The sequence below is a fragment of the Betta splendens genome, chromosome 1, assembly GCF_900634795.4.
Source record: "Betta splendens chromosome 1, fBetSpl5.4, whole genome shotgun sequence".
Classification (NCBI taxonomy): domain Eukaryota; kingdom Metazoa; phylum Chordata; class Actinopteri; order Anabantiformes; family Osphronemidae; genus Betta; species Betta splendens.
Genome location: NC_040881.3, coordinates 18,886,586 through 18,912,064, shown reverse-complemented (window position 1 = coordinate 18,912,064; position 25,479 = coordinate 18,886,586). Strand labels below are relative to the sequence as shown.

Genomic DNA, 25,479 nt, shown 5'->3' with positions numbered 1-25,479 from the left:
GAAGGTTTTACTTCACTAATATTGTGTGGGTGGTCAAGTGGGAAGGCGTTGGTCTTATAAACCAAACAATCATGGGATCAACCTCCATTCCATGCATGTCAGTATTGTAGTCAAGCCTTTCTAGAAAGCACACATGGATTTTTGTCATTTTCCTACAGTTCTCAGAGACAGTACACAGGTCCATCTCATAGAAGCATCAGGGATGTTAAATCTAAGAGAAACATTTAGTTCATTAAAGTCCAGGCTTAACAGGAAATTGTTTACTGATTCATTCTCTCTACAGTAGAGGTTAGTAGTATTCCGTTATGCCACACAATAATCGTTTACAACCTATGTCTTAAACTATCCGAATCTAACTTATGAAAAGTGGGGGGCATAGCTCAGTGGTAGAGCATTTGACTGCAGATCAAGAGGTCCCCAATTCAACTCTGGGTGCTCCCTTTTGTAAAATTACTTTATCAAGTGTCATAATAATGACGTCTCTCTACAACTTGGAAATCATTCTACCTCCTCTGTTCTGCATTATTCATCTTGTAACTAAATCACCTATTATTGTGTCTTCTAAAAATAGTTTTAAAACACTTGTTGTGGCGTGGTGGCCAAGTGGTAAGGCGTTGTTCTTGTAAACCAAAGATCATGGGATCGACCCCCATCCATGCCTATCAGGAATGTACCCAAGCTTTCTAGTGAACAGGATATGTCATTTTGACAGTTTCTACAGTTCTCAGAGATAGTACACTGGTCCCATCTTATATAAGCATCAGGGATGTTAAATCTAAGAGAAACATTTAGTTCATTAAAGTCCAGGCTTAACAGGGAATTGTTTACTGATTCATTCTCTCTACAGTAGAGGTGCGTAGTATTCTCTTATGCCACACATTAATCGTTTACGACCTATGTCTGAAACTATCTGAATCTATCCTATCAATAGTAGGGGTATAGCTCGGTGGTAGAGCATTTGACTGCAGATCTAGAGGTCCCTAGTTCAACTCTGGGTGCTCCCTCTTGTAAAATTACTTTATTAAGTGTCATAATAATGACGTCCCTCTACAACTTGGAAATCATTCTACCTCCTCTGTTCTGCATTATTCTTCTTGTAACTAAATCACCTATTATTGTGTCTTCTAAAAATAGTTTTAATTCACTTATTGAGGCGTGGTGGCCAATTGGTAAGGCGTTGGTCTTGTAAACCAAAGATCATGGGATTGACCCCCATCCATGCCTATCAGGAATGTACCCAAGCTTTCTAGTGAACAGGATATGACAGTTTCTACAGTTCTCAGAGATAGTACACTGGTTCCATCTTATATAAGCATCAGGGGATGTTAAATCTAAGAGAACATTAAGGTTCATTAAAGTGCAGGCCTAACAGGCAATTGTTTACTGATTCATTTTCTCTACAGTAGAGGTTAGTAGTATTCCCTTACGCCACACATTAATCGTTTACGACCTATGTCTGAAACTATCTGAATCTATCCTATCAATAGTGGGGGGTATAGCTCGGTGGTAGAGCATTTGACTGCAGATCAAGAGGTCCCCAGTTAGACTCTCTGGATTCTCCCTCTTTGTAAAATTTTTCATCAAGTGTCATCATAACTGACGTCCCATCTACAACTTGGAAATCATTCTGCGTCATCCCGTTCTGCATCATGCTCTGTCTTGTATAACTAAATCACTTAACATTGTGTCTTCCAAGAAAGTTTTAACTTTAGTCAATCTGTGTCGTGGCCAAGTGGGAAGGTGTTGGTCTTGTAAACCAAACATCATGGGATCAATCCCCATCCATCATTCAAGGAATGCAGTCAAGCTTTCTAAAAAGACAGGACATTGATTTTTGTCATTTTCTACAGTTTCAGAGACGTACACAGGTCCCATCTTTTATAAGCATCAGGGATGTTAAATCTAAGAGAAACATTTAGTTCAGTAAAGTCCAGGCTTAACAGGGAATGTTTACTGATTCATTCTCTCTACAGTAGAGGTGCGTAGTATTCTCTTATGCCACACATTAATCGTTTTACGACCTATGTCTGAAAACTATCTGAATCTATACTATCAATAGTGGGGGGTATAGCTCAGTGGTAGAGCATTTGACTGCAGATCAAGAGGTCTCAGTTCAACTCTGGGTGCTCCCTTTTGTAAAATTTTTCATTCAAGTGTCATCATAATGACGTCCCCTCTACAAACTTGGAAATCATTCTACCTCCTCTGTTCTGCATTATTCATCTTGTAACTAAATCACCTATTATTGTGTCTTCTAAAAATAGTTTTAAACCACTTATTGAGGCGTGGTGGCCAAGTGGTAGAGCGTTGGTCTTGTAAACCAAAGATCATGGGATCGACCCCCATCCATGCCTATCAGGAATGTACCCAAGCTTTCTAGTGAACAGATATGTCATTTTGACAGTTTCTACAGTTCTCAGAGATAGTACACTGGTCTCATCTTATATAAGCATCAGGGATGTTAAATCTAAGAGAAACATTTAGTTCATTAAAGTCCAGGCTTAACAGGGAATTGTTTACTGATTCATTCTCTCTACAGTAGAGGTGCGTAGTATTCCCTTATGCCACACATTAATCGTTTACGACCTATGTCTGAAACTATCTGAATCTATGCTATCAATAGTGTGGGGTATAGCTCAGTGGTAGGGCATTTGACTGCAGATCAAGAGGTCCCCAGTTCAACTCTGGGTGCTCCCTTTTGTAAAATTTTTCATCAAGTGTCATCATAATGACGTCCCTCTACAACTTGGAAATCATTCTGCGTCATCCGTTCTGCATCATTCGTCTTGTAACTAAATCACTTAACATTGTGTCTTCCAAGAAAGTTTTAACTTTAGTCAATATGGTGTCGTGGCCAAGTGGGAAGGTGTTGGTCTTGTAAACCAAACATCATGGGATCAATCCCCATCCATACATGTCAAGAATGCAGTCAAGCTTTCTAAAAAGACAGACATTGATTTTTGTCATTTTCTACAGTTCTCAGAGACAGTACACAGGTCCCATCTTTTATAAGCATCAGGGATGTTAAATCTAAGAGAAACATTTAGTTCAGTAAAGTCCAGGCTTAACAGGGAATTGTTTACTGATTCATTCTCTCTACAGTAGAGGTGCGTAGTATTCTCTTATGCCACACATTAATCGTTTACGACCTATGTCTGAAACTATCTGAATCTATACTATCAATAGTGGGGGGTATAGCTCAGTGGTAGAGCATTTGACTGCAGATCAAGAGGTCTCAGTTCAACTCTGGGTGCTCCCTTTTGTAAAATTTTTCATCAAGTGTCATCATAATGACGTCCCTCTACAACTTGGAAATCATTCTACCTCCTCTGTTCTGCATTATTCATCTTGTAACTAAATCACCTATTATTGTGTCTTCTAAAAATAGTTTTAAACCACTTATTGAGGCGTGGTGGCCAAGTGGTAAGACGTTGGTCTTGTAAACCAAAGATCATGGGATCGACCCCCATCCATGCCTATCAGGAATGTACCCAAGCTTTCTAGTGAACAGATATGTCATTTTGACAGTTTCTACAGTTCTCAGAGATAGTACACTGGTCTCATCTTATATAAGCATCAGGGATGTTAAATCTAAGAGAAACATTTAGTTCATTAAAGTCCAGGCTTAACAGGGAATTGTTTACTGATTCATTCTCTCTACAGTAGAGGTGCGTAGTATTCCCTTATGCCACACATTAATCGTTTACGACCTATGTCTGAAACTATCTGAATCTATGCTATCAATAGTGTGGGGTATAGCTCAGTGGTAGGGCATTTGACTGCAGATCAAGAGGTCCCCAGTTCAACTCTGGGTGCTCCCTTTTGTAAAATTTTTCATCAAGTGTCATCATAATGACGTCTCTCTACAACTTGGAAATCATTCTGCCTACTCTGTTCTGCATCATTCGTCTTGTAACTATATCACTTACCATTGTGTCTTCCAAGAAAGGTTTTACTTCACTTAATATTGTGTGGTGGTCAAGTGGGAAGGCATTTGTCTTATAAACCAAACATCATGGGATCAACCTCCATCCATGCATGTCAGGAATGTAGTCAAGCTTTCAAGAAAGCCAGACATGGATTTTTGTCATTTTCTACAGTTCTCAGAGACAGTACACAGGTCCCATCTCATAGAAGCATCAGGGATGTTAAATCTAAGAGAAACATTTAGTTCATTAAAGTCCAGGCTTAACAGGAAATTGTTTACTGATTCATTCTCTCTACAGTAGAGGTTAGTAGCATTCCCTTATGCCACACATTAATCGTTTACGACCTATGTCTGAAACTATCTGAATCTATCCTATCAATAGTGGGGGTATAGCTCGGTGGTAGAGCATTTGACTGCAGATCTAGAGGTCCCTAGTTCAACTCTGGGTGCTCCCTTTTGTAAAATTACTTTATTAAGTGTCATAATAATGACGTCCCTCTACAACTTGGAAATCATTCTACCTCCTCTGTTCTGCATTATTCTTCTTGTAACTAAATCACCTATTATTGTGTCTTCTAAAAATAGTTTTAAATCACTTATTGAGGCGTGGTGGCCAATTGGTAAGGCGTTGGTCTTGTAAACCAAAGATCATGGGATCGACCCCCATCCATGCCTATCAGGCTAACAGGAATGTACCCAAGCTTTCTAGTGAACAGATATGTCATTTTGACAGTTTCTACAGTTCTCAGAGACAGTACACAGGTCCCATCTCATAGAAGCATCAGGGATGTTAAATCTAAGAGAAACATTTAGTTCATTAAAGTCCAGGCTTAACAGGAAATTGTTTACTGATTCATTTTCCCTACAGTAGAGGTTAGTAGTATTCCCTTACGCCACACATTAATCGTTTACGACCTATGTCTGAAACTATCTGAATCTATCCTATCAATAGTGGGGGGTATAGCTCGGTGGTAGAGTTTTTGACTGCAGATCAAGAGGTCCCTAGTTAGACTCTGGATGCTCCCTTTTGTAAAATTTTTCATCAAGTGTCATCATAATGACGTCCCTCTACAACTTGGAAATCAATCTGCGTCCTCCGTTCTGCATCATTCGTCTTGTAACTATATCACTAACATTGTGTATTCCAAGAAAGGTTTTACTTTAGTCAATATGGTGTGGTGGCCAAGTGGGAAGGCGTTGGTCTTGTAAACCAAACATCATGGGATCAACCCCCGTCCATGAAGGTCAAGAATTCAGTCAAGCTTTCTAAAAAGACAGACATTGATTTTTGTCATTTTCTACAGTTCTCAGAGACAGTACACAGGTCCCATCTTATATAAGCATCAGGGATGTTAAATCTAAGAGAAACATTTAGTTCATTAAAGTCCAGGCTTAACAGGAAATTGTTTACTGATTCATTCTCTCTACAGTAGAGGTTAGTAGTATTCCCTTACGCCACACATTAATCGTTTACGACCTATGTCTGAAACTATCTGAATCTATCCTATCAATAGTGGGGTATAGCTCGGTGGTAGAGCATTTGACTGCAGATCTAGAGGTCCCTAGTTCAACTCTAGGTGCTGCCTTTTGTAAAATTACTTTATTAAGTGTCATAATAATGACGTCCCTCTACAACTTGGAAATCATTCTACCTCCTCTGTTCTGCATTATTCTTCTTGTAACTAAATCACCTATTATTGTGTCTTCTAAAAATAGTTTTAAATCACTTATTGAGGCGTGGAGGCCAAGTGGTAAGGCGTTGGTCTTGTAAACCAAAGATCTAGGGATCGACCCCCATCCATGCCTATCAGGAATGTACCCAAGCTTTCTAGTGAACAGATATGTCATTTTGACAGTTTCTACAGTTCTCAGAGATAGTACACTGGTCCCATCTTATATAAGCATCAGGGATGTTAAATCTAAGAGAAACATTTAGTTCATTAAAGTCCAGGCTTAACAGGGAATTGTTTACTGATTCATTCTCTCTACAGTAGAGGTGCGTAGTATTCCCTTATGCCACACATTAATCGTTTACGACCTATGTCTGAAACTATCTGAATCTATACTATCAATAGTGTGGGGTATAGCTCAGTGGTAGGGCATTTGACTGCAGATCAAGAGGTCCCCAGTTCAACTCTGGTTGCTCCCTTTTGTAAAATTTTTCATCAAGTGTCATCATAATGACGTCCCTCTACAACTTGGAAATCATTCTGCCTACTCTGTTCTGCATCATTCGTCTTGTAACTATATCACTTACCATTGTGTCTTCCAAGAAAGGTTTTACTTCACCTAATATTGTGTGGTGGTCAAGTGGGAAGGCATTTCTCTTATAAACCAAACATCATGGGATCAACCTCCATCCACGCATGTCAGGAATGTAGTCAAGCTTTCTAGAAAGCCAGACATGGATTTTTGTCATTTTCTACAGTTCTCAGAGACAGTACACAGGACACAGCACACTTCTCATAGAAGCATCAGGGATGTTAAATCTAAGAGAAACATTTAGTTCATTAAAGTCCAGGCTTAACAGGAAATTGTTTACTGATTCATTCTCTCTACAGTAGAGGTTAGTAGAATTCCCTTACGCCACACATTAATCGTTTACAACCTATGTCTTAAACTATCCGAATCTAACTTATCAAAAGTGGGGGGTATAGCTCAGTGTTAGAGCATTTGACTGCAGATCAAGAGGTCCCCAGTTCAACTCTGGGTGCTCCCTTTTGTAAAATTACTTTATCAAGTGTCATAATAATGACGTCCCTCTACAACTTGGAAATCATTCTACCTCCTCTGTTCTGCATTATTCATCTTGTAACTAAATCACCTATTATTGTGTCTTCTAAAATAGTTTTAAATCACTTATTGAGGCGTGGTGGCCAAGTGGTAAGGCGTTGGTCTTGTAAACCAAAGATCATGGGATCGACCCCCATCCATGCCTATCAGGAATGTACCCAAGCTTTCTAGTGAACAGATATGTCATTTTGACAGTTTCTACAGTTCTCAGAGATAGTACACTGGTCCCATCTTATATAAGCATCAGGGATGGTAAATCTAAGAGAAACATTTAGTTCATTAAAGTCCAGGCTTAACAGGGAATTGTTTACTGATTCATTCTCTCTACAGTAGAGGTGCGTAGTATTCCCTTATGCCACACATTAATCGTTTACGACCTATGTCTGAAACTATCTGAATCTATACTATCAATAGTGGGGGGTATAGCTCAGTGGTAGGGCATTTGACTGCAGATCAAGAGGTCCCCAGTTCAACTGTGGTTGCTCCCTTTTGTAAAATTTTTCATCAAGTGTCATCATAATGACGTCCCTCTACAACTTGGAAATCATTCTGCCTACTCTGTTCTGCATCATTCGTCTTGTAACTATATCACTTACCATTGTGTCTTCCAAGAAAGGTTTTACTTCACCTAATATTGTGTGGTGGTCAAGTGGGAAGGCATTTCTCTTATAAACCAAACATCATGGGATCAACCTCCATCCACGCATGTCAGGAATGTAGTCAAGCTTTCTAGAAAGCCAGACATGGATTTTTGTCATTTTCTACAGTTCTCAGAGACAGTACACAGGTCCCATCTCATAGAAGCATCAGGGATGTTAAATCTAAGAGAAACATTTAGTTCATTAAAGTCCAGGCTTAACAGGAAATTGTTTACTGATTCATTCTCTCTACAGTAGAGGTTAGTAGCATTCCCTTACGCCACACATTAATCGTTTACAACCTATGTCTTAAACTATCCGAATCTATCCTATCAATAGTGGGGGTATAGCTCGGTGGTAGAGCATTTGACTCTGACACCTAATATTGTGTGGTGGTCAAGTGGGAAGGCATTGGTCTTATGTCTGACACTATCTGAATCTATCCTATCAATAGTGGGGGGTATAGCTCGGTGGTAGAGCATTTGACTGCAGATCAAGAGGTCCCCAGTTAGACTCTGGATGCTCTGTTTTGTAAAATTTTTCATCAAGTGTCATCATAATGACGTCCCTCTACAACTTGGAAATCATTCTGCGTCCTCTGTTCTGCATCATTCGTCTTGTAACTATATCACTTAACATTGTGTCTTCCAAGAAAGGTTTTACTTTAGTCAATATGGTGTGGTGGCCAAGTGGGAAGGCGTTGGTCTTGTAAACAGAACATCATGGGATCAACACCCATCCATGCATGTCAAGAATGCAGTCAAGCTTTCTAAAAAGACAGACATCGATTTTTGTCATTTTCTACAGTTCTCAGAGGCAGTACACAGGTCCCATCTTATATAAGCATCAGGGATGTTAAATCTAAGAGAAACATTTAGTTCAGTAAAGTCCAGGCTTAACAGGGAATTGTTTACTGATTCATTCTCTCTACGGTAGAGGTTAGTAGTATTCCGTTATGCCACACAATAATCGTTTACAACCTATGTCTTAAACTATCCGAATCTAACTTATGAAAAGTGGGGGGTATAGCTCAGTGGTAGAGCATTTGACTGCAGATCAAGAGGTCCCCAGTTCAACTCTGGGTGCTCCCTTTTGTAAAATTTTTCATCAAGTGTCATCATAATGACGTCCCTCTACAACTTGGAAATCATTCTACCTCCTCTGTTCTGCATTATTCATCTTGTAACTAAATCACCTATTATTGTGTCTTCTAAAAATAGTTTTAAATTACTAATTGTGGCGTGGTGGCCAAGTGGTAAGGCGTTGGTCTTGTAAACCAAAGATCATCGGATCGACACCCATCCATGCCTATCAGGAATGTACCCAAGCTTTCTAGTGAACAGGATATGTCATTTTGACAGTTCCTACAGTTCTCAGAGATAGTACACTGGTCCCATCTTATATAAGCATCAGGGATGTTAAATCTAAGAGAAACATTTAGTTCATTAAAGTCCAGGCTTAACAGGGAATTGTTTACTGATTCATTCTCTCTACAGTAGAGGTGCGTAGTATTCCCTTATGCCACACATTAATCGTTTACGACCTATGTCTGAAACTATCTGAATCTATACTATCAATAGTGGGGGGTATAGCTCGGTGGTAGAGCATTTGACTGCAGATCAAGAGGTCCCCAGTTAGACTCTGGATGCTCCCTTTTGTAAAATTTTTCATCAAGTGTCATCATAATGACGTCCCTCTACAACTTGGAAATTTTCTGCGTCCTCCGTTCTGCATCATTCGTCTTGTAACTATATCACTTAACATTGTGTCTTCCAAGAAAGGTTTTACTTTAGTCAATATGGTGTGGTGGCCAAGTGGGAAGGCGTTGGTCTTGTAAACCAAAGATCATGGGATCAACCCCCATCCATGCATGTCAAGAATGCAGTCAAGCTTTCTAAAAAGACAGACATCGATTTTTGTCATTTTCTACAGTTCTCAGAGACAGTACACAGGTCCCATCTTATATAAGCATCAGGGATGTTAAATCTAAGAGAAACATTTAGTTCAGTAAAGTCCAGGCTTAACAGGGAATTGTTTACTGATTCATTCTCTCTACGGTAGAGGTTAGTAGTATTCCGTTATGCCACACAATAATCGTTTACAACCTATGTCTTAAACTATCCGAATCTAACTTATGAAAAGTGGGGGGTATAGCTCAGTGGTAGAGCATTTGACTGCAGATCAAGAGGTCCCCAGTTCAACTCTCGGTGCTCCCTTTTGTAAAATTTTTCATCAAGTGTCATCATAATGACGTCCCTCTACAACTTGGAAATCATTCTACCTCCTCTGTTCTGCATTATTCATCTTGTAACTAAATCACCTATTATTGTGTCTTCTAAAAATAGTTTTAAATTACTAATTGTGGCGTGGTGGCCAAGTGGTAAGGCGTTGGTCTTGTAAACCAAAGCTCATCGGATCGACACCCATCCATGCCTATCAGGAATGTACCCAAGCTTTCTAGTGAACAGGATATGTCATTTTGACAGTTTCTACAGTTCTCAGAGATAGTACACTGGTCCCATCTTATATAAGCATCAGGGATGTTAAATCTAAGAGAAACATTTAGTTCATTAAAGTCCAGGCTTAACAGGGAATTGTTTACTGATTTCATTCTCTCTACAGTAGAGGTGCGTAGTATTCCCTTATGCCACACATTAATCGTTTACGACCTATGTCTGAAACTATCTGAATCTATACTATCAATAGTGTGGGGTATAGCTCAGTGGTAGAGCATTTGACTGCAGATCAAGAGGTCCCCAGTTAGACTCTGGATGCTCCCTTTTGTAAAATTTTTCATCAAGTGTCATCATAATGACGTCCCTCTACAACTTGGAAATCATTCTGCCTACTCTGTTCTGCATCATTCGTCTTGTAACTATATCACTTACCATTGTGTCTTCCAAGAAAGGTTTTACTTCACTTAAGATTGTGTGGTGGTCAAGTGGGAAGGCATTGGTCTTATAAACCAAACATCATGGGATCAACCTCCATCCATGCATGTCAGTATTGTAGTCAAGCTTTCTAGAAAGCCACACATGGATTTTTGTCATTTTCTACAGTTCTCAGAGACAGTACACAGGTCCCATCTCATAGAAGCATCAGGGATGTTAAATCTAAGAGAAACATTTAGTTCATTAAAGTCCAGGCTTAACAGTAAATTGTTTACTGATTCATTTTCCCTACAGTAGAGGTTAGTAGTATTCCCTTACGCCACACATTAATCGTTTACGACCTATGTCTGAAACTATCTGAATCTATCCTATCAATAGTGGGGGGTATAGCTCGGTGGTAGAGCATTTGACTGCAGATCAAGAGGTCCCCAGTTAGACTCTGGATGCTCCCTTTTGTAAAATTTTTCATCAAGTGTCATCATAATGACGTCCCTCTACAACTTGGAAATCATTCTGCGTCCTCCGTTCTGCATCATTCGTCTTGTAACTATATCACTTAACATTGTGTCTTCCAAGAAAGGTTTTACTTTAGTCAATATGGTGTGGTGGCCAAGTGGGAAGGAGTTGGTCTTGTAAACCAAACATCATGGGATCAACCCCCATCCATGCATGTCAAGAATGCAGTCAAGCTTTCTTCTATCCAAATCTAACTTATGAAAAGTGGGGGGTATAGCTCAGTGGTAGAGCATTTGACTGCAGATCAAGAGGTCCCCAGTTCAACTCTGGGTAATCCCTTTTGTAAAGTTTTTTATCAAGTGTCATCATAATGACGTCCCTCTACAACTTGGAAATCATTCTGCCTACTCTGTTCTGCATCATTCGTCTTGTAACTATATCACTTACCATTGTGTCTTCCAAGAAAGGTTTTACTTCACTTAATATTGTGTGGTGGTCAAGTGGGAAGGCATTGGTCTTATAAACCAAACATCATGGGATCAACCTCCATCCATGCATGTCAGTATTGTGGTCAAGCTTTCTAGAAAGCCACACATGGATTTTTGTCATTTTCTACAGTTCTCAGAGACAGTACACAGGTCCCATCTCATAGAAGCATCAGGGATGTTAAATCTAAGAGAAACATTTAGTTCATTAAAGTCCAGGCTTAACAGGAAATTGTTTACTGATTCATTTTCCCTACAGTAGAGGTTAGTAGTATTCCCTTACGCCACACATTAATCGTTTACGACCTATGTCTGAAACTATCTGAATCTATCCTATCAATAGTGGGGGGTATAGCTCGGTGGTAGAGCATTTGACTGCAGATCAAGAGGTCCCCAGTTAGACTCTGGATGCTCCCTTTTGTAAAATTTTTCATCAAGTGTCATCATAATGACGTCCCTCTACAACTTGGAAATCATTCTGCGTCCTCCGTTCTGCATCATTCGTCTTGTAACTATATCACTTAACATTGTGTCTTCCAAGAAAGGTTTTACTTTAGTCAATATGGTGTGGTGGCCAAGTGGGAAGGAGTTGGTCTTGTAAACCAAACATCATGGGATCAACCCCCATCCATGCATGTCAAGAATGCAGTCAAGCTTTCTTCTATCCGAATCTAACTTATGAAAAGTGGGGGGTATAGCTCAGTGGTAGAGCATTTGACTGCAGATCAAGAGGTCCCCAGTTCAACTCTGGGTAATCCCTTTTGTAAAATTACTTTATCAAGTGTCATAATAATGACGTCCCTCTACAACTTGGAAATCATTCCAAGTATAGCTCAGTGGTAGAGCATTTGACTGCAGATCAAGAGGTCCCCAGTTAGACTCTGGATGCTCCCTTTTGTAAAATTTTTCATCAAGTGTCATCATAATGACGTCCCTCTACAACTTGGAAATCATTCTGCGTCCTCCGTTCTGCATCATTCGTCTTGTAACTATATCACTTAACATTGTGTCTTCCAAGAAAGGTTTTACTTTAGTCAATATGGTGTGGTGGCCAAGTGGGAAGGCGTTGGTCTTGTAAACTAAACATCATGGGATCAACCCCCATCCATGCATGTCAAGAATGCAGTCAAGCTTTCTTCTATCCGAATCTAACTTATGAAAAGTGGGGGGTATAGCTCAGTGGTAGAGCATTTGACTGCAGATCAAGAGGTCCCCAGTTCAACTCTGGGTAATCCCTTTGGTAAAATTTTTCATCAAGTGTCATCATAATGACGTCCCTCTACAACTTGGAAATCATTCTGCCTACTCTGTTCTGCATCATTCGTCTTGTAACTATATCACTTACCATTGTGTCTTCCAAGAAAGGTTTTACTTCACTTAATATTGTGTGGTGGTCAAGTGGGAAGGCATTTGTCTTATAAACCAAACATGGGATCAACCTCCATCCATGCATGTCAGGAATGTAGTCAAGCTTTCTAGAAAGCCAGACATGGATTTTTGTCATTTTCTACAGTTCTCAGAGACAGTACACAGGTCCCATCTCATAGAAGCATCAGGGATGTTAAATCTAAGAGAAACATTTAGTTCATTAAAGTCCAGGCTTAACAGGAAATTGTTTACTGATTCATTCTCTCTACAGTAGAGGTTAGTAGTATTCCCTTACGCCACACATTAATCGTTTACGACCTATGTCTGAAACTATCTGAATCTATCCTATCATTAGTTGGGGGTATAGCTCGGTGGTAGAGCATTTGACTGCAGATCAAGAGGTCCCCAGTTCAACTCTGGGTGTTCCTTTTTATAAAATTACTTTATCAAGTGTCATATTAATGACGTCCCTCTACAACTTGGAAATCATTCTACCTCCTCTGTTCTGCATTATTCATCTTGTAACTAAATCACCTATTATTGTGTCTTCTAAAAATAGTTTTAAATTAATAATTGTGGCGTGGTGGCCAAGTGGTAAGGCGTTGGTCTTGTAAACCAAAGATCATGGGATCGACACCCATCCATGCCTATCAGGAATGTACCCAAGCTTTCTAGTGAACAGGATATGTCATTTTGACAGTTTCTACAGTTCTCAGAGATAGTACACTGGTCCCATCTTATATAAGCATCAGGGATGTTAAATCTAAGAGAAACTTTTAGTTCATTAAAGTCCAGGCTTAACAGGGAATTGTTTACTGATTCATTCTTTCTACAGTAGAGGTGCGTAGTATTCCCTTATGCCACACATTAATCGTTTACGACCTATGTCTGAAACTATCTGAATCTATACTATCAATAGTGGGGGGTATAGCTCAGTGGTAGAGCATTTGACTGCAGATCAAGAGGTCTCTGTTCAACTCTGGGTGCTCCCTTTTGTAAAATTTTTCATCAAGTGTCATCATAATGACGTCCCTCTACAACTTGGAAATCATTCTGCCTACTCTGTTCTGCATCATTCGTCTTGTAACTATATCACTTACCATTGTGTCTTCCAAGAAAGGTTTTACTTCACTTAATGTTGTGTGGTGGTCAAGTGGGAAGGCATTTGTCTTATAAACCAAACATCATGGGATCAACCTCCATCCATGCATTTTAGGAATGTAGTCAAGCTTTCTAGAAAGCCAGACATGGATTTTTATCATTTTCTACAGTTCTCAGAGACAGTACACAGGCCCCATCTCATAGAAGCATCAGGGATGTTAAATCTAAGAGAAACATTTAGTTCAGTAAAGTCCAGGCTTAACAGGGAATTGTTTACTGATTCATTCTCTCTACAGTAGAGGTTAGTAGTATTCCCTTACGCCACACATTAATCGTTTACGACCTATGTCTGAAACTATCTGAATCTATCCTATCAATAGTGGGGGGTATAGCTCGGTGGTAGAGCATTTGACTGCAGATCAAGAGGTCCCCAGTTAGACTCTGGATGCTCCCTTTTGTAAAATTTTTCATCAAGTGTCATCATAATGACGTCCCTCTACAACTTGGAAATCATTCTGCGTCCTCCGTTCTGCATCATTCGTCTTGTAACTATATCACTTAACATTGTGTCTTCCAAGAAAGGTTTTACTTTAGTCAATATGGTGTGGTGGCCAAGTGGGAAGGAGTTGGTCTTGTAAACCAAACATCATGGGATCAACCCCCATCCATGCATGTCAAGAATGCAGTCAAGCTTTCTTCTATCCGAATCTAACTTATGAAAAGTGGGGGGTATAGCTCAGTGGTAGAGCATTTGACTGCAGATCAAGAGGTCCCCAGTTCAACTCTGGGTAATCCCTTTTGTAAAATTTTTTATCAAGTGTCATCATAATGACGTCCCTCTACAACTTGGAAATCATTCTGCCTACTCTGTTCTGCATCATTCGTCTTGTAACTATATCACTTACCATTGTGTCTTCCAAGAAAGGTTTTACTTCACTTAATATTGTGTGGTGGTCAAGTGGGAAGGCATTGGTCTTATAAACCAAACATCATGGGATCAACCTCCATCCATGCATGTCAGTATTGTGGTCAAGCTTTCTAGAAAGCCACACATGGATTTTTGTCATTTTCTACAGTTCTCAGAGACAGTACAACAGGTCCCATCTCATAGAAGCATCAGGGATGTTAAATCTAAGAGAAACATTTAGTTCAGTAAAGTCCAGGCTTAACAGGGAATTGTTTACTGATTCATTCTCTCTACGGTAGAGGTTAGTAGTATTCCGTTATGCCACACAATAATCGTTTACAACCTATGTCTTAAACTATCCGAATCTAACTTATGAAAAGTCGGGGGTATAGCTCAGTGGTAGAGCATTTGACTGCAGATCAAGGGGTCCCCAGTTCAACTCTGGGTGCTCCCTTTTGTAAAATTACTTTATCAAGTGTCATAATAATGACGTCCCTCTACAACTTGGAAATCATTCCAAGTATAGCTCAGTGGTAGAGCATTTGACTGCAGATCAAGAGGTCCCCAGTTAGACTCTGGATGCTCCCTTTTGTAAAATTTTTCATCAAGTGTCATCATAATGACGTCCCTCTACAACTTGGAAATCATTCTGCGTCCTCCGTTCTGCATCATTCGTCTTGTAACTATATCACTTAACATTGTGTCTTCCAAGAAAGGTTTACTTTAGTCAATATGGTGTGGTGGCCAAGTGGGAAGGCGTTGGTCTTGTAAACCAAACATCATGGGATCAACCCCCATCCATGCATGTCAAGAATGCAGTCAAGCTTTCTTCTATCCGAATATAACTTATGAAAAGTGGGGGGTATAGCTCAGTGGTAGAGCATTTGACTGCAGATCAAGAGGTCCCCAGTTCAACTCTGGGTAATCCCTTTTGTAAATTTTTTCATCAAGTGTCATCATAATGACGTCCCTCTACAACTTGGAAATCATTCTGCCTACTCTGTTCTGCATCATTCGTCTTGTAACTATATCACTTACCATTGTGTCTTCCAAGAAAGGTTTTACTTCACTTAATATTGTGTGGTGGTCAAGTGGGAAGGCATTTGTCTTATAAACCAAACATGGGATCAACCTCCATCCATGCATATCAGGAATGTAGTCAAGCTTTCTAGAAAGCCAGACATGGATTTTTGTCATTTTCTACAGTTCTCAGAGACAGTACACAGGTCCCATCTCATAGAAGCATCAGGGATGTTAAATCTAAGAGAAACATTTAGTTCATTAAAGTCCAGGCTTAACAGGAAATTGTTTACTGATTCATTCTCTCTACAGTAGAGGTTAGTAGTATTCCCTTACGCCACACATTAATCGTTTACGACCTATGTCTGAAACTATCTGAAGCTATCCTATCATTAGTTGGGGGTATAGCTCGGTGGTAGAGCATTTGACTGCAGATCAAGAGGTCCCCAGTTCAACTCTGGGTGTTCCTTTTATAAATTACTTTATCAAGTGTCATATTAATGACGTCCCTCTACAACTTGGAAATCATTCTACCTCCTCTGTTCTGCATTATTCATCTTGTAACTAAATCACCTATTATTGTGTCTTCTAAAAATAGTTTTAAATTACTAATTGTGGCGTGGTGGCCAAGTGGTAAGGCGTTGGTCTTGTAAACCAAAGATCATGGGATCGACACCCATCCATGCCTATCAGGAATGTACCCAAGCTTTCTAGTGAACAGGATATGTCGTTTCTACAGTTCTCAGAGATAGTACACTGGTCCCATCTTATATAAGCATCAGGGATGTTAAATCTAAGAGAAACATTTAGTTCATTAAAGTCCAGGCTTAACAGGGAATTGTTTACTGATTCATTCTCTCTACAGTAGAGGTGCGTAGTATTCCCTTATGCCACACATTAATCGTTTACGACCTATGTCTGAAACTATCTGAATCTATCCTATCAATAGTGGGGGGTATAGCTCAGTGGTAGAGCATTTGACTGCAGATCAAGAGGTCTCAGTTCAACTCTGGGTGCTCCCTTTTGTAAAATTTTTCATCAAGTGTCATCATAATGACGTCCCTCTACAACTTGGAAATCATTCTGCCTACTCTGTTCTGCATCATTCGTCTTGTAACTATATCACTTACCATTGTGTCTTCCAAGAAAGGTTTTACTTCACTTAATATTGTGTGGTGGTCAAGTGGGAAGGCATTGGTCTTATAAACCAAACATCATGGGATCAACCTCCATCCATGCATTTTAGGAATGTAGTCAAGCTTTCTAGAAAGCCACACATGGATTTTTATCATTTTCTACAGTTCTCAGAGACAGTACACAGGTCCCATCTCATAGAAGCATCAGGGATGTTAAATCTAAGAGAAACATTTAGTTCATTAAAGTCCAGGCTTAACAGGAAATTGTTTACTGATTCATTCTCTCTACAGTAGAGGGTTAGTAGTATTCCCTTACGCCACACATTAATCGTTTACGACCTATGTCTGAAACTATCTGAATCTATCCTATCAATAGTGGGGGGGTATAGCTCGGTGGTAGAGCATTTGACTGCAGATCAAGAGGTCCCCAGTTAGACTCTGGATGCTCCCTTTTGTAAAATTTTTCATCAAGTGTCATCATAATGACGTCCCTCTACAACTTGGAAATCATTCTGCGTCCTCCGTTCTGCATCATTCGTCTTGTAACTATATCACTTAACATTGTGTCTTCCAAGAAAGGTTTTACTTTAGTCAATATGGTGTGGTGGCCAAGTGGGAAGGAGTTGGTCTTGTAAACCAAACATCATGGGATCAACCCCCATCCATGCATGTCAAGAATGCAGTCAAGCTTTCTTCTATCCGAATCTAACTTATGAAAAGTGGGGGGTATAGCTCAGTGGTAGAGCATTTGACTGCAGATCAAGAGGTCCCCAGTTCAACTCTGGGTAATCCCTTTTGTAAAATTTTTTATCAAGTGTCATCATAATGACGTCCCTCTACAACTTGGAAATCATTCTGCCTACTCTGTTCTGCATCATTCGTCTTGTAACTATATCACTTACCATTGTGTCTTCCAAGAAAGGTTTTACTTCACTTAATATTGTGTGGTGGTCAAGTGGGAAGGCATTGGTCTTATAAACCAAACATCATGGGATCAACCTCCATCCATGCATGTCAGTATTGTGGTCAAGCTTTCTAGAAAGCCACACATGGATTTTTGTCATTTTCTACAGTTCTCAGAGACAGTACACAGGTCCCATCTCATAGAAGCATCAGGGATGTTAAATCTAAGAGAAACATTTAGTTCAGTAAAGTCCAGGCTTAACAGGGAATTGTTTACTGATTCATTCTCTCTACGGTAGAGGTTAGTAGTATTCCGTTATGCCACACAATAATCGTTTACAACCTATGTCTTAAACTATCCGAATCTAACTTATGAAAAGTCGGGGGTATAGCTCAGTGGTAGAGCATTTGACTGCAGATCAAGGGGTCCCCAGTTCAACTCTGGGTGCTCCCTTTTGTAAAATTACTTTATCAAGTGTCATAATAATGACGTCCCTCTACAACTTGGAAATCATTCCAAGTATAGCTCAGTGGTAGAGCATTTGACTGCAGATCAAGAGGTCCCCAGTTAGACTCTGGATGCTCCCTTTTGTAAAATTTTTCATCAAGTGTCATCATAATGACGTCCCTCTACAACTTGGAAATCATTCTGCGTCCTCCGTTCTGCATCATTCGTCTTGTAACTATATCACTTAACATTGTGTCTTCCAAGAAAGGTTTTACTTTAGTCAATATGGTGTGGTGGCCAAGTGGGAAGGCGTTGGTCTTGTAAACCAAACATCATGGGATCAACCCCCATCCATGCATGTCAAGAATGCAGTCAAGCTTTCTTCTATCCGAATATAACTTATGAAAAGTGGGGGGTATAGCTCAGTGGTAGAGCATTTGACTGCAGATCAAGAGGTCCCCAGTTCAACTCTGGGTAATCCCTTTTGTAAATTTTTTCATCAAGTGTCATCATAATGACGTCCCTCTACAACTTGGAAATCATTCTGCCTACTCTGTTCTGCATCATTCGTCTTGTAACTATATCACTTACCATTGTGTCTTCCAAGAAAGGTTTTACTTCACTTAATATTGTGTGGTGGTCAAGTGGGAAGGCATTTGTCTTATAAACCAAACATGGGATCAACCTCCATCCATGCATATCAGGAATGTAGTCAAGCTTTCTAGAAAGCCAGACATGGATTTTTGTCATTTTCTACAGTTCTCAGAGACAGTACACAGGTCCCATCTCATAGAAGCATCAGGGATGTTAAATCTAAGAGAAACATTTAGTTCATTAAAGTCCAGGCTTAACAGGAAATTGTTTACTGATTCATTCTCTCTACAGTAGAGGTTAGTAGTATTCCCTTACGCCACACATTAATCGTTTACGACCTATGTCTGAAACTATCTGAATCTATCCTATCATTAGTTGGGGGTATAGCTCGGTGGTAGAGCATTTGACTGCAGATCAAGAGGTCCCCAGTTCAACTCTGGGTGTTCCTTTTTATAAAATTACTTTATCAAGTGTCATATTAATGACGTCCCTCTACAACTTGGAAATCATTCTACCTCCTCTGTTCTGCATTATTCATCTTGTAACTAAATCACCTATTATTGTGTCTTCTAAAAATAGTTTTAAATTAATAATTGTGGCGTGGTGGCCAAGTGTTAAGGCGTTGGTCTTGTAAACCAAAGATCATGGGATCGACACCCATCCATGCCTATCAGGAATGTACCCAAGCTTTCTAGTGAACAGGATATGTCATTTTGACAGTTTCTACAGTTCTCAGAGATAGTACACTGGTCCCATCTTATATAAGCATCAGGGATGTTAAATCTAAGAGAAACATTTAGTTCATTAAAGTCCAGGCTTAACAGGGAATTGTTTACTGATTCATTCTCTCTACAGTAGAGGTGCGTAGTATTCCCTTATGCCACACATTAATCGTTTACGACCTATGTCTGAAACTATCTGAATCTATACTATCAATAGTGGGGGGTATAGCTCAGTGGTAGAGCATTTGACTGCAGATCAAGAGGTCTCTGTTCAACTCTGGGTGCTCCCTTTTGTAAAATTTTTCATCAAGTGTCATCATAATGACGTCCCTCTACAACTTGGAAATCATTCTGCCTACTCTGTTCTGCATCATTCGTCTTGTAACTATATCACTTACCATTGTGTCTTCCAAGAAAGGTTTACTTCACTTAATGTTGTGTGGTGGTCAAGTGGGAAGGCATTTGTCTTATAAACCAAACATCATGGGATCAACCTCCATCCATGCATTTTAGGAATGTAGTCAAGCTTTCTAGAAAGCCAGACATGGATTTTTATCATTTTCTACAGTTCTCAGAGACAGTACACAGGCCCCATCTCATAGAAGCATCAGGGATGTTAAATCTAAGAGAAACATTTAGTTCAGTAAAGTCCAGGCTTAACAGGGAATTGTTTACTGATTCATTCTCTCTACAGTAGAGGTTAGTAGTATTCCCTTACGCCACACATTAATCGTTTACGACCTATGTCTTAAACTATCCGAATCCAACCTATGAAAAGTGGGGGGTATAGCTCAGTGGTAGAGCATTTGACTGCAGATCAAAAGGTCCCCAGTTCAACTCTGGGTGCTCCCTTTTGTAAAATTTTTCATCAATTGTCATCATAATGACGTCCCTCTACAACTTGGAAATCATTCTACCTCCTCTGTTCTGCATTATTCATCTTGTAACTAAATCACCTATTATTGTGTCTTCTAAAAATAGTTTTAAATTACTAATTGTGGCGTGGTGGCCAAGTGGTAAGGCGTTGGTCTTGTAAACCAAAGATCATGGGATTGACACCCATCCATGCCTATCAGGAATGTACCCAAGCTTTCTAGTGAACAGGATATGTCATTTTGACAGTTTCTACAGTTCTCAGAGACAGTACACAGGTCCCATCTCATAGAAGCATCAGGGATGTTAAATCTAAGAGAAACATTTAGTTCAGTAAAGTCCAGGCTTAACAGGGAATTGTTTACTGATTCATTCTCTCTACGGTAGAGGTTAGTAGTATTCCGTTATGCCACACAATAATCGTTTACAACCTATGTCTTAAACTATCCGAATCTAACTTATGAAAAGTGGGGGGTATAGCTCAGTGGTAGAGCATTTGACTGCAGATCAAGAGGTCCCCAGTTCAACTCTGGGTGCTCCCTTTTGTAAAATTTTTCATCAAGTGTCATCATAATGACGTCCCTCTACAACTTGGAAATCATTCTGCGTCCTCCGTTCTGCATCATTCGTCTTGTAACTATATCACTTAACATTGTGTCTTCCAAGAAAGGTTTTACTTAGTCAATATGGTGTGGTGGCCAAGTGGGAAGGAGTTGGTCTTGTAAACCAAACATCATGGGACCAACCCCCATCCATGCATGTCAAGAATGCAGTCAAGCTTTCTTCTATCCGAATCTAACTTATGAAAAGTGGGGGGTATAGCTCAGTGGTAGAGCATTTGACTGCAGATCAAGAGGTCCCCAGTTCAACTCTGGGTGCTCCCTTTTGTAAAATTTTTCATCAAGTGTCATCATAATGACGTCCCTCTACAACTTGGAAATCATTCTGCCTACTCTGTTCTGCATCATTCGTCTTGTAACTATATCACTTACCATTGTGTCTTCCAAGAAAGGTTTTACTTCACTTAATATTGTGTGGTGGTCAAGTGGGAAGGCATTGGTCTTATAAACCAAACATCATGGGATCAACCTCCATCCATGCATGTCAGTATTGTGGTCAAGCTTTCTAGAAAGCCACACATGGATTTTTGTCATTTTCTACAGTTCTCAGAGACAGTACACAGGTCCCATCTCATAGAAGCATCAGGGATGTTAAATCTAAGAGAAACATTTAGTTCAGTAAAGTCCAGGCTTAACAGGGAATTGTTTACTGATTCATTCTCTCTACGGTAGAGGTTAGTAGTATTCCGTTATGCCACACAATAATCGTTTACACCCTATGTCTTAAACTATCCGAATCTAACTTATGAAAAGTCGGGGGTATAGCTCAGTGGTAGAGCATTTGACTGCAGATCAAGAGGTCCCCAGTTCAACTCTGGGTGCTCCCTTTTGTAAAATTACTTTATCAAGTGTCATAATAATGACGTCCCTCTACAACTTGGAAATCATTCCAAGTATAGCTCAGTGGTAGAGCATTTGACTGCAGATCAAGAGGTCCCCAGTTAGACTCTGGATGCTCCCTTTTGTAAAATTTTTCATCAAGTGTCATCATAATGACGTCCCTCTACAACTTGGAAATCATTCTGCGTCCTCCGTTCTGCATCATTCGTCTTGTAACTATATCACTTAACATTGTGTCTTCCAAGAAAGGTTTTACTTTAGTCAATATGGTGTGGTGGCCAAGTGGGAAGGAGTTGGTCTTGTAAACCAAACATCATGGGACCAACCCCCATCCATGCATGTCAAGAATGCAGTCAAGCTTTCTTCTATCCGAATCTAACTTATGAAAAGTGGGGGGTATAGCTCAGTGGTAGAGCATTTGACTGCAGATCAAGAGGTCCCCAGTTCAACTCTGGGTGCTGGCCAAGTGGTGGCCAAGTGGTAAGGCGTTGGTCTTGTAAACCAAAGATCATGGGATCGACACCCATCCATGCCTATCAGGAATGTACCCAAGCTTTCTAGTGAACAGGATATGTCATTTTGACAGTTTCTACAGTTCTCAGAGATAGTACACTGGTCCCATCTTATATAAGCATCAGGGATGTTAAATCTAAGAGAAACATTTAGTTCATTAAAGTCCAGGCTTAACAGGGAATTGTTTACTGATTCATTCTCTCTACAGTAGAGGTGCGTAGTATTCCCTTATGCCACACATTAATCGTTTACGACCTATGTCTGAAACTATCTGAATCTATACTATCAATAGTGGGGGGTATAGCTCAGTGGTAGAGCATTTGACTGCAGATCAAGAGGTCTCTGTTCAACTCTGGGTGCTCCCTTTTGTAAAATTTTTCATCAAGTGTCATCATAATGACGTCCCTCTACAACTTGGAAATCATTCTGCCTACTCTGTTCTGCATCATTCGTCTTGTAACTATATCACTTACCATTGTGTCTTCCAAGAAAGGTTTTACTTCACTTAATGTTGTGTGGTGGTCAAGTGGGAAGGCATTTGTCTTATAAACCAAACATCATGGGATCAACCTCCATCCATGCATTTTAGGAATGTAGTCAAGCTTTCTAGAAAGCCAGACATGGATTTTTATCATTTTCTACAGTTCTCAGAGACAGTACACAGGCCCCATCTCATAGAAGCATCAGGGATGTTAAATCTAAGAGAAACATTTAGTTCAGTAAAGTCCAGGCTTAACAGGGAATTGTTTACTGATTCATTCTCTCTACAGTAGAGGTTAGTAGTATTCCCTTACGCCACACATTAATCGTTTACGACCTATGTCTTAAACTATCCGAATCCAACTTATGAAAAGTGGGGGGTATAGCTCAGTGGTAGAGCATTTGACTGCAGATCAAGAGGTCCCCAGTTCAACTCTGGGTGCTCCCTTTTGTAAAATTTTTCATCAATTGTCATCATAATGACGTCCCTCTACAACTTGGAAATCATTCTCCCTCCTCTGTTCTGCATTATTCATCTTGTAACTAAATCACCTATTATTGTGTCTTCTAAAAATAGTTTTAAATTACTAATTGTGGCGTGGTGGCCAAGTGGTAAGGCGTTGGTCTTGTAAACCAAAGATCATGGGATCGACACCCATCCATGCCTATCAGGAATGTACCCAAGCTTTCTAGTGAACAGGATATGTCATTTTGACAGTTTCTACAGTTCTCAGAGACAGTACACAGGTCCCATCTCATAGAAGCATCAGGGATGTTAAATCTAAGAGAAACATTTAGTTCAGTAAAGTCCAGGCTTAACAGGGAATTGTTTACTGATTCATTCTCTCTACGGTAGAGGTTAGTAGTATTCCGTTATGCCACACAATAATCGTTTACAACCTATGTCTTAAACTATCCGAATCTAACTTATGACAAGTGGGGGGTATAGCTCAGTGGTAGAGCATTTGACTGCAGATCAAGAGGTCCCCAGTTCAACTCTGGGTGCTCCCTTTTGTAAAATTTTTCATCAAGTGTCATCATAATGACGTCCCTCTACAACTTGGAAATCATTCTGCGTCCTCCGTTCTGCATCATTCGTCTTGTAACTATATCACTTAACATTGTGTCTTCCAAGAAAGGTTTTACTTTAGTCAATATGGTGTGGTGGCCAAGTGGGAAGGAGTTGGTCTTGTAAACCAAACATCATGGGACCAACCCCCATCCATGCATGTCAAGAATGCAGTCAAGCTTTCTTCTATCCGAATCTAACTTATGAAAAGTGGGGGGTATAGCTCAGTGGTAGAGCATTTGACTGCAGATCAAGAGGTCCCCAGTTCAACTCTGGGTGCTCCCTTTTGTAAAATTACTTTATCAAGTGTCATAATAATGACGTCCCTCTACAACTTGGAAATCATTCCAAGTATAGCTCAGTGGTAGAGCATTTGACTGCAGATCAAGAGGTCCCCAGTTCAACTCTGGGTGCTCCCTTTTGTAAAATTTTTCATCAAGTGTCATCATAATGACGTCCCTCTACAACTTGGAAATCATTCTGCCTACTCTGTTCTGCATCATTCGTCTTGTAACTATATCACTTACCATTGTGTCTTCCAAGAAAGGTTTTACTTCACTTAATATTGTGTGGTGGTCAAGTGGGAAGGCATTGGTCTTATAAACCAAACATCATGGGATCAACCTCCATCCATGCATGTCAGTATTGTGGTCAAGCTTTCTAGAAAGCCACACATGGATTTTTGTCATTTTCTACAGTTCTCAGAGACAGTACACAGGTCCCATCTCATAGAAGCATCAGGGATGTTAAATCTAAGAGAAACATTTAGTTCAGTAAAGTCCAGGCTTAACAGGGAATTGTTTACTGATTCATTCTCTCTACGGTAGAGGTTAGTAGTATTCCGTTATGCCACACAATAATCGTTTACACCCTATGTCTTAAACTATCCGAATCTAACTTATGAAAAGTCGGGGGTATAGCTCAGTGGTAGAGCATTTGACTGCAGATCAAGAGGTCCCCAGTTCAACTCTGGGTGCTCCCTTTTGTAAAATTACTTTATCAAGTGTCATAATAATGACGTCCCTCTACAACTTGGAAATCATTCCAAGTATAGCTCAGTGGTAGAGCATTTGACTGCAGATCAAGAGGTCCCCAGTTAGACTCTGGATGCTCCCTTTTGTAAAATTTTTCATCAAGTGTCATCATAATGACGTCCCTCTACAACTTGGAAATCATTCTGCGTCCTCCGTTCTGCATCATTCGTCTTGTAACTATATCACTTAACATTGTGTCTTCCAAGAAAGGTTTTACTTCAGTCAATATGGTGTGGTGGCCAAGTGGGAAGGAGTTGGTCTTGTAAACCAAACATCATGGGATCAACCCCCATCCATGCATGTCAAGAATGCAGTCAAGCTTTCTTCTATCCGAATCTAACTTATGAAAAGTGGGGGGTATAGCTCAGTGGTAGAGCATTTGACTGCAGATCAAGAGGTCCCCAGTTCAACTCTGGGTGCTCCCTTTTGTAAAATTTTTCATCAAGTGTCATCATAATGACGTCCCTCTACAACTTGGAAATCATTCTGCCTACTCTGTTCTGCATCATTCGTCTTGTAACTATATCACTTACCATTGTGTCTTCCAAGAAAGGTTTTACTTCACTTAATATTGTGTGGTGGTCAAGTGGGAAGGCATTGGTCTTATAAACCAAACATCATGGGATCAACCTCCATCCATGCATGTCAGTATTGTGGTCA

The 25,479-nt window shown here is 39.9% G+C and overlaps 1 protein-coding gene and 36 non-coding genes across 38 annotated transcripts in view; 36 read left to right on the top strand and 1 right to left on the bottom strand.

Moving 5' to 3' along the window:
* The window catches only part of LOC114854404 (sodium/potassium/calcium exchanger 3), an 80,478-nt gene that overhangs the window by 16,252 nt on the left and 38,747 nt on the right, over positions 1 to 25,479 (bottom strand). The window lies entirely within an intron of this gene.
* trnac-gca (transfer RNA cysteine (anticodon GCA)) lies at positions 370 to 441 on the top strand. Its single transcript has one exon. It is a non-coding gene; the product is annotated as a tRNA-Cys (tRNA).
* Positions 2,062 to 2,132, top strand: trnac-gca (transfer RNA cysteine (anticodon GCA)). Its single transcript has one exon. It is a non-coding gene; the product is annotated as a tRNA-Cys (tRNA).
* Positions 2,626 to 2,697, top strand: trnac-gca (transfer RNA cysteine (anticodon GCA)). The gene has a single exon. It is a non-coding gene; the product is annotated as a tRNA-Cys (tRNA).
* Positions 3,189 to 3,259, top strand: trnac-gca (transfer RNA cysteine (anticodon GCA)). The gene has a single exon. It is a non-coding gene; the product is annotated as a tRNA-Cys (tRNA).
* Positions 3,750 to 3,821, top strand: trnac-gca (transfer RNA cysteine (anticodon GCA)). The gene has a single exon. It is a non-coding gene; the product is annotated as a tRNA-Cys (tRNA).
* Positions 4,312 to 4,383, top strand: trnac-gca (transfer RNA cysteine (anticodon GCA)). The gene has a single exon. It is a non-coding gene; the product is annotated as a tRNA-Cys (tRNA).
* On the top strand, positions 6,576 to 6,647 carry trnac-gca (transfer RNA cysteine (anticodon GCA)). The gene has a single exon. It is a non-coding gene; the product is annotated as a tRNA-Cys (tRNA).
* trnat-ugu (transfer RNA threonine (anticodon UGU)) lies at positions 6,795 to 6,866 on the top strand. Its single transcript has one exon. It is a non-coding gene; the product is annotated as a tRNA-Thr (tRNA).
* Positions 8,379 to 8,450, top strand: trnac-gca (transfer RNA cysteine (anticodon GCA)). Its single transcript has one exon. It is a non-coding gene; the product is annotated as a tRNA-Cys (tRNA).
* Positions 9,504 to 9,575, top strand: trnac-gca (transfer RNA cysteine (anticodon GCA)). Its single transcript has one exon. It is a non-coding gene; the product is annotated as a tRNA-Cys (tRNA).
* trnac-gca (transfer RNA cysteine (anticodon GCA)) lies at positions 10,974 to 11,045 on the top strand. The gene has a single exon. It is a non-coding gene; the product is annotated as a tRNA-Cys (tRNA).
* Positions 11,880 to 11,951, top strand: trnac-gca (transfer RNA cysteine (anticodon GCA)). The gene has a single exon. It is a non-coding gene; the product is annotated as a tRNA-Cys (tRNA).
* On the top strand, positions 12,357 to 12,428 carry trnac-gca (transfer RNA cysteine (anticodon GCA)). The gene has a single exon. It is a non-coding gene; the product is annotated as a tRNA-Cys (tRNA).
* trnac-gca (transfer RNA cysteine (anticodon GCA)) lies at positions 12,917 to 12,988 on the top strand. The gene has a single exon. It is a non-coding gene; the product is annotated as a tRNA-Cys (tRNA).
* On the top strand, positions 13,137 to 13,208 carry trnat-ugu (transfer RNA threonine (anticodon UGU)). Its single transcript has one exon. It is a non-coding gene; the product is annotated as a tRNA-Thr (tRNA).
* trnac-gca (transfer RNA cysteine (anticodon GCA)) lies at positions 14,386 to 14,457 on the top strand. The gene has a single exon. It is a non-coding gene; the product is annotated as a tRNA-Cys (tRNA).
* On the top strand, positions 14,950 to 15,021 carry trnac-gca (transfer RNA cysteine (anticodon GCA)). Its single transcript has one exon. It is a non-coding gene; the product is annotated as a tRNA-Cys (tRNA).
* On the top strand, positions 15,426 to 15,497 carry trnac-gca (transfer RNA cysteine (anticodon GCA)). The gene has a single exon. It is a non-coding gene; the product is annotated as a tRNA-Cys (tRNA).
* On the top strand, positions 15,986 to 16,057 carry trnac-gca (transfer RNA cysteine (anticodon GCA)). Its single transcript has one exon. It is a non-coding gene; the product is annotated as a tRNA-Cys (tRNA).
* Positions 16,204 to 16,275, top strand: trnat-ugu (transfer RNA threonine (anticodon UGU)). The gene has a single exon. It is a non-coding gene; the product is annotated as a tRNA-Thr (tRNA).
* trnac-gca (transfer RNA cysteine (anticodon GCA)) lies at positions 16,539 to 16,609 on the top strand. Its single transcript has one exon. It is a non-coding gene; the product is annotated as a tRNA-Cys (tRNA).
* On the top strand, positions 17,446 to 17,517 carry trnac-gca (transfer RNA cysteine (anticodon GCA)). Its single transcript has one exon. It is a non-coding gene; the product is annotated as a tRNA-Cys (tRNA).
* Positions 18,009 to 18,080, top strand: trnac-gca (transfer RNA cysteine (anticodon GCA)). The gene has a single exon. It is a non-coding gene; the product is annotated as a tRNA-Cys (tRNA).
* On the top strand, positions 18,486 to 18,557 carry trnac-gca (transfer RNA cysteine (anticodon GCA)). Its single transcript has one exon. It is a non-coding gene; the product is annotated as a tRNA-Cys (tRNA).
* Positions 19,046 to 19,117, top strand: trnac-gca (transfer RNA cysteine (anticodon GCA)). Its single transcript has one exon. It is a non-coding gene; the product is annotated as a tRNA-Cys (tRNA).
* trnac-gca (transfer RNA cysteine (anticodon GCA)) lies at positions 20,171 to 20,242 on the top strand. Its single transcript has one exon. It is a non-coding gene; the product is annotated as a tRNA-Cys (tRNA).
* On the top strand, positions 20,734 to 20,805 carry trnac-gca (transfer RNA cysteine (anticodon GCA)). The gene has a single exon. It is a non-coding gene; the product is annotated as a tRNA-Cys (tRNA).
* On the top strand, positions 21,076 to 21,147 carry trnac-gca (transfer RNA cysteine (anticodon GCA)). The gene has a single exon. It is a non-coding gene; the product is annotated as a tRNA-Cys (tRNA).
* trnac-gca (transfer RNA cysteine (anticodon GCA)) lies at positions 21,639 to 21,710 on the top strand. The gene has a single exon. It is a non-coding gene; the product is annotated as a tRNA-Cys (tRNA).
* On the top strand, positions 22,116 to 22,188 carry trnac-gca (transfer RNA cysteine (anticodon GCA)). Its single transcript has one exon. It is a non-coding gene; the product is annotated as a tRNA-Cys (tRNA).
* On the top strand, positions 23,093 to 23,164 carry trnac-gca (transfer RNA cysteine (anticodon GCA)). The gene has a single exon. It is a non-coding gene; the product is annotated as a tRNA-Cys (tRNA).
* trnat-ugu (transfer RNA threonine (anticodon UGU)) lies at positions 23,312 to 23,383 on the top strand. Its single transcript has one exon. It is a non-coding gene; the product is annotated as a tRNA-Thr (tRNA).
* Positions 23,656 to 23,727, top strand: trnac-gca (transfer RNA cysteine (anticodon GCA)). Its single transcript has one exon. It is a non-coding gene; the product is annotated as a tRNA-Cys (tRNA).
* trnac-gca (transfer RNA cysteine (anticodon GCA)) lies at positions 23,999 to 24,070 on the top strand. Its single transcript has one exon. It is a non-coding gene; the product is annotated as a tRNA-Cys (tRNA).
* trnac-gca (transfer RNA cysteine (anticodon GCA)) lies at positions 24,696 to 24,767 on the top strand. Its single transcript has one exon. It is a non-coding gene; the product is annotated as a tRNA-Cys (tRNA).
* On the top strand, positions 25,173 to 25,244 carry trnac-gca (transfer RNA cysteine (anticodon GCA)). The gene has a single exon. It is a non-coding gene; the product is annotated as a tRNA-Cys (tRNA).